This window comes from Pantherophis guttatus, chromosome 5 (assembly GCF_059756535.1).
Source record: "Pantherophis guttatus breed Tessera chromosome 5, ASM5975653v1, whole genome shotgun sequence".
In the NCBI taxonomy this organism is placed as follows: Eukaryota; Metazoa; Chordata; class Lepidosauria; order Squamata; family Colubridae; genus Pantherophis; species Pantherophis guttatus.
The window spans coordinates 32,520,467-32,532,479 of NC_142067.1; the positions used below are offsets into that span (position 1 = coordinate 32,520,467).

The 12,013-nt window shown below is 41.0% G+C and overlaps 1 protein-coding gene and 4 non-coding genes across 5 annotated transcripts in view; 3 read left to right on the forward strand and 2 right to left on the reverse strand.

Moving 5' to 3' along the window:
* Window positions 1–1,474: 1,474 nt before the first annotated feature.
* Window positions 1,475–1,557, forward strand: TRNAL-CAG (transfer RNA leucine (anticodon CAG)). Its single transcript has one exon. It is a non-coding gene; the product is annotated as a tRNA-Leu (tRNA).
* Window positions 1,558–2,126: 569 nt separating this feature from the next.
* On the reverse strand, window positions 2,127–2,200 carry TRNAT-AGU (transfer RNA threonine (anticodon AGU)). Its single transcript has one exon. It is a non-coding gene; the product is annotated as a tRNA-Thr (tRNA).
* Window positions 2,201–5,884: 3,684 nt separating this feature from the next.
* Window positions 5,885–5,958, forward strand: TRNAI-AAU (transfer RNA isoleucine (anticodon AAU)). The gene has a single exon. It is a non-coding gene; the product is annotated as a tRNA-Ile (tRNA).
* Window positions 5,959–6,270: 312 nt separating this feature from the next.
* Window positions 6,271–6,342, reverse strand: TRNAH-GUG (transfer RNA histidin (anticodon GUG)). Its single transcript has one exon. It is a non-coding gene; the product is annotated as a tRNA-His (tRNA).
* A 52-nt stretch (window positions 6,343–6,394) lies between these two features.
* Window positions 6,395–12,013, forward strand: part of ST3GAL6 (ST3 beta-galactoside alpha-2,3-sialyltransferase 6) — an 80,467-nt gene continuing 74,848 nt past the window's right edge. Inside the window, exon 1 of the mRNA XM_087894841.1 lies at window positions 6,395–6,762. The gene's annotated coding sequence lies outside the window, so the exon portion shown is untranslated. The remainder of the gene's footprint in view (window positions 6,763–12,013) is intronic.

A 12,013-nucleotide genomic window follows, 5' to 3' on the forward strand; every position in this document is an offset into this window, starting at 1 on the left:
GGTATTAAGATTTTTTCTTAATATCAGCTTTTATGTGGTCCTTTAAATTTGCTCCTTCACTATGTATGATTCAGCTAACCTTTCTTAATGCTGTGTCTTGGTGAAAAAACAAAATTAATGCTTATTTCATGTTGTAATTGGGTATATTATGTACAATGTACCCAATGTATAACTTTGGATAAATTCTGAAATGCATCACTTTAAAAAATTGAGTTTGCTACATTCTAAAGACAGTTCAAAATAGTTAAAATATAGAGCAGTGTTTAATCTTAAAGTGTGGTCCTAGGACCTCAGTCCGATTTCCCAAGACTGGACTCCATAAAATCAAAATTATTGGCTAGCCGATGTTGAAAAATATTACAATATTAAAACTCAAACAATTGTGAGGAATGAAAGTGGCAGTTAATGCATCGATTTTAATTTTTCATATGATACAGTATAATCCATACAAACATAGGTTCTTCACAATTTTTAAAAATGGGAAGAGTCCTGAGAGAAATTTTTTTTAAAGAAACATTGAAATAGAGCAGTGGTTCCCAACGTGGGGCCAAGGCCCACAGGGGGGCAATTTGATTTTTAATGGGGGCAATTTGAAAATGTGTGGTGTCTAGAGTCTAGACCCGTGATTGTGAACCTATGGCACTCATGCACCCTCTCTGTGGGCATGTGAGGCGTCGCCCCAGTTCAGCTCCGCCACGCATGCGCGTGCACCTCCCACCAGCCAGCTGGTCTTCAGGTAGCTGCCACACATGAGCGGGGCGCATGTGGGGGCCTGCATGCACATGCATTGGGGTCGTGTGCGTGTGAGGACAGTGCGTGCATGCGTGGGGTGTGTGGAATGTGCAGGGGTGTGGCACATGCGTGGGACCACATGGACATTGCATTTTGGGGGCTCGGGTGCACGCACACACATTCGTGCGCGCACACTTGAAGTTTGGGCACTTGGTCCGGAAAAAGTTAACCATCACTTGTCTAGACTCTTCACCTTAGCAACACCTTAGCAACACTTTTTAATATATGCATAGACAAGACCCGAAGAATTATATGTCATGGGGGGAGGGCATCAGGATTTTAGAGATGCTTAGGTGGGGCATGGCCAAAAAAAGGTTGGGAACCCCTGCTATAGAGGAACTTTTGCATCTGTTTTGAATGAAGAATTTGAGGCTGATACAGAAACAGCCACTGGTAACTTGTTTGATACTGATATGTAACTTAGCTAAAGGTAATTGGCCATAGGAACATTGGTAAACTTAACTCCCATATATTCAGTTTGAGACCAGAAAATGTTGTGCATGGTAATCCATGCAGCAATGGAAATATCCGAGGAATCCTTTGAATAAAATCTAAAATACTTTGAATTGAACAGGACTGTTTAAAATCATTAGCTTAAAGCAGCCTTTTAGAACTTTAAATGTGAATGTCTCATCTGTTGTAATTCATTACTAATAATAGTTCAAGACAATCTTCCATGAGTGTCAGGATGGCCGAGCGGTCTAAGGCGCTGCGTTCAGGTCGCAGTCTCCCCTGGAGGCGTGGGTTCGAATCCCACTTCTGACAAAATCTCCTTTTACTTCCTGCCATCTTTAATATAGATTTCTTGCAAGACAGCTTGCTGTTTTGCAAATTGGAACGCGATCGCTCACTTAAAATATATATATATATATCTTGCCGGCCGTTCTGGCTCTATTCCAGGGGTCTCCAATCTTGGCAACTTTAAGACGTGTGGACTTCAACTCCCAGAATTCCTCAGCCAGCTTTGCTCTTCTAGACCCCTGCTCCATTTATTCTATTTAATTCTTTAAAACGCTGAAAATTGGCTTTCGTTTTTCGGATGATATTAATAAACAGAGTGGCAGTTTAAACCATCTGCTGAAAATCCAACACATGGGAGAAATTAAATACATGGTAGTGGGTCAAATATAAATATTCCGCTTTGCCTCATATTGTGTTTTGGAGTTTTCACCTGTTTCTTTTATTGGGCTTCATCATGTCATTCTTTCTGAACAAAAATATTTTGCTCTAACAATGCAAAAGCATGTTCTAGCATGACTCGGAACGTGTATGGCAATAAATACAGTTCAGGAGTTCAAAACTAAAACCTTATTTCACCCTGAGAGAGACATCTTAGGCACCGCTGGGATTCGAACCCAGGATCTCCTGTTTACTAGACAGGCGCTTTAACCAACTAAGCCACGGCGCCCAAACTTGACCACAAATTCTTCCAGGAGACTCTCTAAAGAATAAAATAATTTTAATTTTTTTAAAAAAATAATAGGTAAATAATTTAACCTATCCTGCAGCCTAGATTTGCAAGTCTATCTTTATTTCCATATTTTGGTCAGATGAACCCAACCACAATGCTATCATGAACTGATTTCAAACAGATTTTATCTTTACGGTTGTCAGTTTAAAAAACCCCAGAGCACTGCTTTTTCTTATCATTTTGTCGTATATTAAACGAAAAAGATTATGAACTGATTTTTCTAAATTCTTGTGTTCTCTTTAAATACATGCAATCTTGCTAATGCACTCTAGACTTCTCTGCAGATACCATGTTGGCGGCATCACCCTTGTTAAACAACATACAATGTAAAACTCCTTTTACAGTTGTTTTTGGCTTTAAGGAGTGCCAAAGGAAAGCAAAATACAATATTGTTCAAAGCACAGATAGTAAATTCAGATACTGCCACACTTTGCTCCTAATTTTGAGGTAAGACTGCTAGAAAGAAGTGCCAAGTTGCTCATAAGGAAAACAAACAACCAGCTGCAAAACTAGACTCAAGAACACATATAAAGTAAAAACTAACTTTTTGCAATTTTTTAACTAATTTTACTTCAGAGATACCCATTGTCCTGATATCCTGCCCTCAGTTCTATAGTTGCCCTTTCCAGCCCCTACAACAGTTTCTCAATCCCAGGGAATTCTGGGATTTCATGAGTTAAGGAAGGGATTTTTTAACTACAGTACTCGACTCAGTTGTGACTTGGAACAGTTAACTGGATATCCTATTTTCTCAAACAGGTTTATCAAATACATTAGAATGGCATGCACACATATATAATAGAATATCATTGTCATATTTTATATTGTCTTAATCACCACCAATCAGACTTTGTATGGCACACCTAGTGCATTTTGTTTGGCCTACACTGCAGTTTATATATTGTACTGTGGTTTAGGACTTACTGGAGACTCAGCCAGCAATTCACCCTCTCTTAGGAAAATGAGATATTTTAGGAAATATTAAAAGGGCAGAATATTTCCCCTAAAAGGGAGGCCCCCCTCCCCCCACCTTTGTCAATGGGCCATTAAGGCCTGGGCCAGTCTATTCTACATATCAAAGATCTACTCCTTCAGGCAGAGCCATAGTAGGAATTGCCCAAAGCCATTTCATTACATCATCACCCAGCAAGATTCAACCAAGGTTGGGACTCTTTTGACAACCTACAAAGTTACCCCTGCATGGCTCCATGGGAGTCTGACAACCAATCAGAATATAAGCTCAAATTCAACGCCCAATAGAGGGTATAATTTTTTTTCTCTGTCTCTCTCTCACTCACCCATGTGCCTTTTTTGCTCAGGATCTCAAGCCATGCGATCCTGTTCATCAATAAACCCTCTTTCCAAGCAACTTCTCTGAATCCAGTTTCTTTCCCCCCCACTTGGAACTGAACCCAGATGGACATTTCTTCCAACAGTTAATAAAATTATGGTCAGAAATGGCAAGATATTTCAGTATAAACAGAAAATCTGTGTTTCAGCTTCTGCAAGTTAGGGCAGAGCTGGGAACACCTCCAAAATCCAAACAAAATATTCTGACAATTAAAATATTTAACTATTGGCTGAAGAGGCTATGAATGATCACCTAAACTATGCTTTGAAGAATACACTTTCAACTAATCCTCTCGCATTTGAGCTCTCTGTATTATAAACACCATTCTACAATATGGGTTTTCTTTTCAGCTTCCAGTTCAAACATAAAATTGTGAAAGAGCATGAAAATGGTTTTTCTCTGTGGTGGCTCCCTCCTTTTGGAATATCATCTCTGAGAGTTTACAATGGCCCCCACTTCGACACTCTTCTGTAATGCCCTCAAGCCAATGGGGCTAGGCCAGGGGTCTCCAACCTTGGCAACTTTAAGACTTGTGGATTTCAACTCCCAGAATTTCTCAGCCAGCTTTGCTGTTGAAGTCCACAAGTCTTAAAGTTGCCAAGGTTGGAGACCCCTGGCCTAGGGAACCCGGAGTGGGATGGGGCCCATATGTCTGTAGGAAGTTAGCACCCACCCCTTTCCTGGAAGAGTGAAATATTTTAGGAAATATGAAAAAGGCAGAAATATGAGAAGCATATTTTACAGACAAAGCAGCTCCCACCTTCCTGCCCCCCACCCTTTGTCAATGGGCCATTAAGGCTTGGGCCAGTCTATTCTACATAACAAAGATCTACCTCCTTCAGGCAGAGCCATAGTAGGAATTGCCAAAGATGGGATTAGCCCTCTACACAATAGCAGCAGAAACTCACCACATGTGACCTGGGAAGCACATGTGACCATCAGCCAGCAAGGCCCCCACCCCCTGGGAGTCTGACAACCAATCAGGATACTCTTTCGGGCCCCCAAGAAATGCAGAGCCAGAGAGAGCATAAAAACCCGAGGATTTACTGTATCTGCCCTTTTCTGTTCAGGAACTCAAGCCATGTGATCCTGTCCACCATTAAACCATCTTTCCAAGCAGTCTCCATGTTTCCAGTGTCTGTTTTCCCCACTTGGAGCAGAACCTAGAAGGATGTTTCTTCCAACATGTCCATTTAAATGAAGTCTGAGGAAAGCAGAAGCCTAAAATTTAAGATGTTAATGAGGGAGAAAAATTATAAGGTTGTTTGGAGTTCAAGAGAGACAGACATACCAATTAGTGCTAACAATCTTTGTCTTATCAGAAGACAAACTCCATAATCTTCTCCTGACCTGGAGAAAAAACTTTTTAATTTTTTTTTTCCAGTTTAGCAATGTTAGAAGCTATGAATCAATCCATACTGCAATAGGGTACATTCCAGTCTGCAATGGTTTGATCACTTAAAAGAGAGAAAAAATAATCACACTATAAAATAACTCAGGAAGTAGAATATTACAAAGTCTATCTTGTGTGGCTCTCACTTTGCAGAAATTTTATATATGTGTAGTGCTTCAGCTGTTGATAACTTGTTTGACTATAAACTGAACTCAGTGGCCAGGAACAATTGCTTAAAATCTAAGAAATTGTGGGACCCACGAAATAAATTATACTGCTTGCAGAGAATGAGGACCCAGTTTGTGGGGGCAATAAGCTGACTTTGTAAAAATATACAGAAGTATGAAGGCTATTGGTTAATGCATTGTAAGCCGCCCTGAGTCTCCGGAGAAGGGCGGCATATAAATTAAAATAAATAAATAAATAAATAAATAAATAAATAAATGAATGAATGAATGAATGAATGAATGAATGAATGAATGAATGAATGAATGAACTTGGATTACTAGAAGGAAAAGGATTACCTTTCACACCAAAGACTATCCAAAAAAGAATGGACCATTTAAACTGAGCTTGGTTTCAGCGATGCAGATATATTGTGACAATTGTGTGTGCCTATTGTTTTACAGCTTATTGCTATGATCAAATAATTAATAAAAAAACTGCTTGACTTAAAAACTCTTAGTTTTCCGTCACAGTGAAAATATTTATATGAATTCTAGTTTGGAGAAGGTCTTGAACATATTTAATTAAAACGTTTGCTTTCCGAATGAAAAATGTGTGTGTTAAATAAATAGTAATCTGAAGACCTTTAAAACAATCTCATTTTAGAATTGATTTTCTCAACAAGAGAAAACTTACAGCCTTGTTTCACATCGGCCGGTTAGCTCAGTTGGTTAGAGCGTGGTGCTAATAACGCCAAGGTCGCGGGTTCGATCCCCGTACGGGCCAACTGTTTTCTGTTTCTTTGAAACCGAAGAAACACAATTTTTTCGCATTTTCTCACGTTATTCAGTTTGCTTTCCGGTGTATAACTTAGGCTTTTCAGAGGTTTCAAATAGCCCTCTGTATCAGATTCATAATGTACAGCATCTGAATTGTGCATTTTGAATCCCCCATACTGCCTATTTAATAGTGAAAAAACGTACATTTTGTTCCACCGAAGAAGGAATCATTATAGAAAAGAGTGAAGTTAGTTTTAATATGTTCTACTATTCTATTTATTAAATTTTTAGAGAGGCGAAGAAAAATTGAAAGAGGAACTGCCGTGACTCGGATTCGAACCGAGGTTGCTGCGGCCACAACGCAGAGTACTAACCACTATACGATCACGGCGCGCCACCGGAGGACCGATGTACAGACTTGGTAAAGTGATACATAACAGACTTGCTAGAAGGACCGCTAACAACGGAGCATAAGCCTGTTTGGTATTTCTCCCTTCTGAAATACTTTCTCTGCAACTTTAAAACTCTCTTGCTTTGCTTTTGGTTTTGAATCAGCAGAATAAAAGAAAGAAAAAAAGAAGAAGAAGAAGAAAAAAAGGGTTAACCAGCAAAGGGAAGCCATGGAGAGCGAGCCAGCCTGCAAGAGAGTCTGTTTCTTCCCACGTGCTGAGCCTTGAGCAACCCGACGCCCGGTGAGCGAGCGCGGCTTTTCAAACCGAGGCAACCGACCAGCTTTCTTCTGCCACGTTTCAAGGAACGAGGAGGAGGAGGAAGAGGGGGAAAAAAAATAGACCATAAAAACTTCAGAAAGGTATTTCCATAAATGTGGGCTTTTAAATTCGGGTATTAAACAGCGGACTGAATTCAAAGTCCTCCCTTGTAGAGGAAGGGGCTAGATCAGCTGCAGCTCGGTGGAGCTTATGGGAAGTGAAATTTGCTGGTACGAAGTTGTAAGCAAAAAAAAAAAAAAATATGCATTAGGAATACCATGTATTGAATGGATTTAATACTGAGCGTGTCTCCCTCTTCTGCTCCTTGGTGTACAGAGGGCTACGTGTAAACTGCCCCTCCTTTGCAGACTTCGCACTAGCAAAGGCATCCTCAAGCCAACGTTTTAATAGGTTGGAGGGTTTTGGAAAAGCGCCGCGACTGAATTCCTGAGGCTTTTGCGCAGGTTTTATTTATCACGCCCCAAATTTTATATGTTATACATGGCGACGTCTGAGAACCGCCTTCTTAGACTTGAGATACTGTATTGCCCTTAAAATGATACCTGATTATGGGTGGCTGTCCGTGGATAAAACGAAGCATTTATTTGGGGTTGGCAGCACTCGTGGGTCTAAACCTGACTCAAGGCAACGCGTACTAAATTGGGAAGATCTCACCTTAAATTCACAGCAGCCCAAAGTCTGAAAAGACCTGAGTAGTCGCGTTACTTTGACTCTGCTGGGGACTTTCGACTTTAATTTTATCCTTCCCCGTGAAGCTTATTGGACGATCTTGAAACAATCAGTTTCTGATCCCTGCCTACTCCCCTAAATTGAATTTAATTTTGTAGGATAAAACAAGGGAAACAAGGGATAGAGGCAGGGGTGAAATCCAACAGGTTCTGGAGAAACCGGAAACAGAAATTTTGAGTAGTTTGGAGAACCGGCAAATATCACCTCTGGCTGGCCCCAGAGTGGGGTGGGAATGGAGACTTTGCAACATCCTTCACCCAGGAGTGGGGAGGGAATGGGGATTTTGCAGTATCCTTCACCCAGGAGTGGGGTGGGAATGGAGACTTTACAATATCTTTCCCCCAGGAGTGGAAGGAATGGAGATTTTGCAGTATCCTTTCCCTGCCACGCCCACCAAGACACACCTACAGAACCAGTAGTAAAAAAAATTGGATTTCACCATTGGAGAGAGGGTCATGTCTCTTGATGGCCAGGAAGTGTTAGTGCAGTCTGGTTGATAGTTTTCTACCTGTTTGGCCAACATAGTTCACACAATTGGGAGAAGAAGAAGGATCAAGAGACATGACATGACCCTCTATCCCTCATGTCCATCCACAAAGACTCAAAAGGGCAAAAATTCGATCTAACTGGGACCACAGTTGTAATCCAGGCGGGGTCAAGGAGAGAAAGGGAATTCCTGGAAGCCTGGTTTTCCATCAATAAATCAATAAACAGACACATTGACATCAACCCAATCTACCAACCACCTAGAATGAAAAAACAACATCAACCACAATCCCGAAGGCAGCATTTAAAGACCAATGAACAGCCACGCTGCAAACAAAGTTATAACTCAACAGATCACAAGAAATTGGACCACATCACATGTTGTGCAGCTGGCGCTCGAGTTGGACAGTGAGGAAGCTGGAGGAGATGTGGTGCCAGAGGCAGGGATTCAGCGAGGGCCTTCAGAACTTCCAGAAGCTCCTTTAAGTGAAGAGGACGAAGAAGAGGAGCCTCTTCTCAATGCACGAGCGCGCAGAGCTGCCAAAAGGCAGGAGTGGCTCCTCAGGAGGAGGTCTCCTTGAGAGTAAGGCTTGGGGCTAATTGGCCACTCCCTTAGCCTATTTAAGGAGGAATGCCGATTGCAGCAAGCTGTAGGGAACAACTTTAGTTCACTCTCCTTTGTGTCTGGATTCTCTGCAAAATTGCTTCTGGGCTTTCTGCCAACTCTAGTAAGACTGTGATTACTTTATCTTAGAATGCTTGTAGGCTGTTAAGGAAGTTTATTAACAGCCTTTGGTTGAAAAAGACTGAGTTATTTGAGTAAAATAAGCTTTGTATAGTTTTTGTGTGTGCTGCGTTCTTTGGGGTCCGTAGCTGAGGCAGAACACACGTAGCCGATCAAATCAACTGGAAACCAGACCATGACATCATTAGAAGATATCCAAACAACAGCAGCACTAATTTACATCACACAGATGGTAGTTAAAACCAGCGGTGGGATTCAATTTTTTTAACAACTGGTTCTGTGTACGTGGCTTAGTTGGGGGTGTGGCTTAGTGGTCATGTGACCGGGTGGGCGTGGCTAGCTGGTCATGTGGCCGGTGGGCGTGGCTATCTGCATAGGGACTACAGAGGGCTGAAAAAAGTCAATTCTGACTGGTCCTTGCGCTTTTGACCGATCCTCGCACTTATGACCATCCTCACATTTATGCCCGTTGCGGCATTCTTAACAACTGTGTCACTCATTTCACAACTGCTTCTCTTCACCATGGTGACAAGATAGGGCAAAAATGTAAAATGTGAGGACAGTCGTAAGTTCGAGGACTGGTCAAAAGTGCGAGGACCAGTCAGAAATAATTTTTTCAGCCCTCTGAGTAGTCCATATGCATAAAAGGATACAGCAATAGAGAGGGATGAAGGAAGGGAAGGGAAATTAGAGTAGGAGTGAGGGTAAGAGAGGGAAGAAGAGAGGAGGAGAAGGAGAAAGGAAGAGGAAGTAGAGAGGAGAAGAAGAAGGGGAGGAAGAGAAAGTAAGAAGGAAAGAAAAGAGAGAGGTGGTAGGTTTGAGGAGAAAGATTGCTGTACAATAAAAAAGATGAAAGGGAAGAAAGCCAACCCCAAACAAATATAAAGATATTAAGATAAAGAATGAATTGTTAAACTTTAAAGAATAAAAGAGAACAAATATGAATAAATAACAATAATTAGAAACACACATACAAACATACAATGTATTTTCTTTGAACAGAGTATTTGTCCGGTTCACAAATTTAAACAGTGTTTAGTCATTTCAATTAAATTTACAATTTCTATATTTCCTTTTTGCCATATTTATTCCTCATCTATTTTTGTAAAAAACCAATATTACCCTTCATCTTCATCTCTAATCTTAATCAAATTCAATTTTTCCCTTCTATTCTATATTATACCCCTTCCCATTGTCATCTATTTTTATATCCATCCTCACATTGGTTAATTATGTAATATTACAGTTGTTTAATATAAATTCAACATTTTAATATAAATCAATTAGTTATATAACTACCTTTTTTGTATATTAATCAATATGAACATGAATATTCCAATTATTTCCATGCAATCCAATTTCTTACAAATCAATTAATTATATTTACCAATAATAATAAACCAAATAATTTCCCCCATATATTCCTCCAAACCACAACTTAGCTTTCAACACAATATACAATTAATAGTATCTCAATTATTACAATTCCCTAGTTAAATAGAGCTTTTTTTCTTTTGTGTTTTAAAATCTTGAACTCTCCTCTTTTCCCCTAAATTTCCCATTGTTTGCACCTACCTTTTTTGGTGAGGAAAAAGAAAAAGAAATCTCTCTCTGCCTCATTTTGCCACGTTGCAACAACAGCAAAGCCAACAGCCTGCTTTACTTTCTGTTTCGTTTTTCAGCATAGCTAGGGGAAAATAAATCAGCACTCTTTGCAAGCAAGCAGCAGAGTCGTGAGCAAAACAGCTGAGAGCAAATCAGTTGAGAGTCGGGACCCGATCTAATTAGCCTATGCTGAAGCTCCGCGGGCCAATAAAATTACAAAAAAACACCGAACCCTTTGTTAAATTGCTGGTTCGCCCGCCCCTCGCCCACCACTATTTATTGGCAATAAATAGTGGTGCGGCGGGGCAAGGGGCGGGGCGAGCCAGCAATTTAACAAAGGGTTCGGTCGAATCCCCTAGAACCGGCAGAATCCCACCATTGGTTAAAACCAAGGACTACGACAGCCAATCACACAACCGAAATCAGACCAGGACTCAGAAAGGTATTTAAAGGCCAGTGCTCCCCCAGACAAGCACAATCCAAAGTGCACTGAAGATGTCTCCACAAATGGGAATGAAATGTTTGCAACCAAATCACCAGGCTCGAAGCTCAAACCAACAGCATAACTACCAACCCAAACTACTAATATTCAAAGACATTTCATCAGTAACTGGATGAAAAACAAAATAAAACAGTCCGGTTGCCTTTTGAAAAAGCACCTTTGAGCCACCTTCCCTGCCTTTAATAAGGAAACCAAGGCTATGGTTTCTTTGTATGACTTGTGATTTTGACTTCTGGGAAAAGTTCTAAATTAATATCTGGCTTCACTGGTATCAGAAAAAATTATACCCAGATTTTTTATAGAAGCCTGTCTCCAGCCTCAGTGTTTGGCTGGCTGGGATGGAAAGAAAGAAATAGGAACAAGGCAAGGTAAATAGGCTTTCAATTGTCAGAGCACTATCTATTTTACCCTTAAATGCCAGGTAAAGCCCAATACTATGTACAGTGTAGTTCAGGGGTGGGTTCTACTTACCTTTACTACCGGTTCACATCACACCTCCGCGCTTGCTTTGCTCGTGCATGTGCCTGAGCGCTCTTCTGCACATGCACAGAAGCTTCTGTGCATGCACAAATCGCCTATGATGACGTTCGGGTCAGTGGGCGGAGCCTCCTACTGGTTCTTGCGAACCAGTCCAAACCGGGGGCAACCCACCACTGGTGCAGTTTCTAAAAACATCTTCAGGTCAATGGTACAAACCTAATGGCTATCACGACACCTGATTTTTGGACATCCATCTATTCCCCATTCTTTGTGTTTTGTCAATTCTTTTTGAGTGAGAGGTCTGAAAACCATGGATGCTTGCAGATATTTGGGTCCCAAGCAGTGATGAAATCCGCCCAGTTCTATCCGGCTCACTGAACCAGTAGCGCTGGCGGTGGGAGGCCCCACCCACCTACTGGGACGTCATGTCCCGGTTTTTTACCCTCTGCACATGCGCAGAAGAGGCGCATGTGCGGATAGCGTGCTCACGCTCCTACACACTCCCATTCCCAAACTGGTAGCGAAGGTAAGTGGATTTCACCCGTGGTCCCAAGTAATTGAATTTATTAATGGTGTGACATTTAACTGAAGCCAAGATTTTGTTTACACAACAGCTAACATATTTAAACTTTGCCTCTTATTTGTTTTGATTATAATTCTGAATTAGTTACAGAATCACTTAAGTTAGAAAGCCATTTAGGCCACTGAGTCTAGCTCCATGTTTGGTGTAGAAATATACACAAAAATATCTCCAACAAGAGGGATTATTCAACCCAGCCACTAT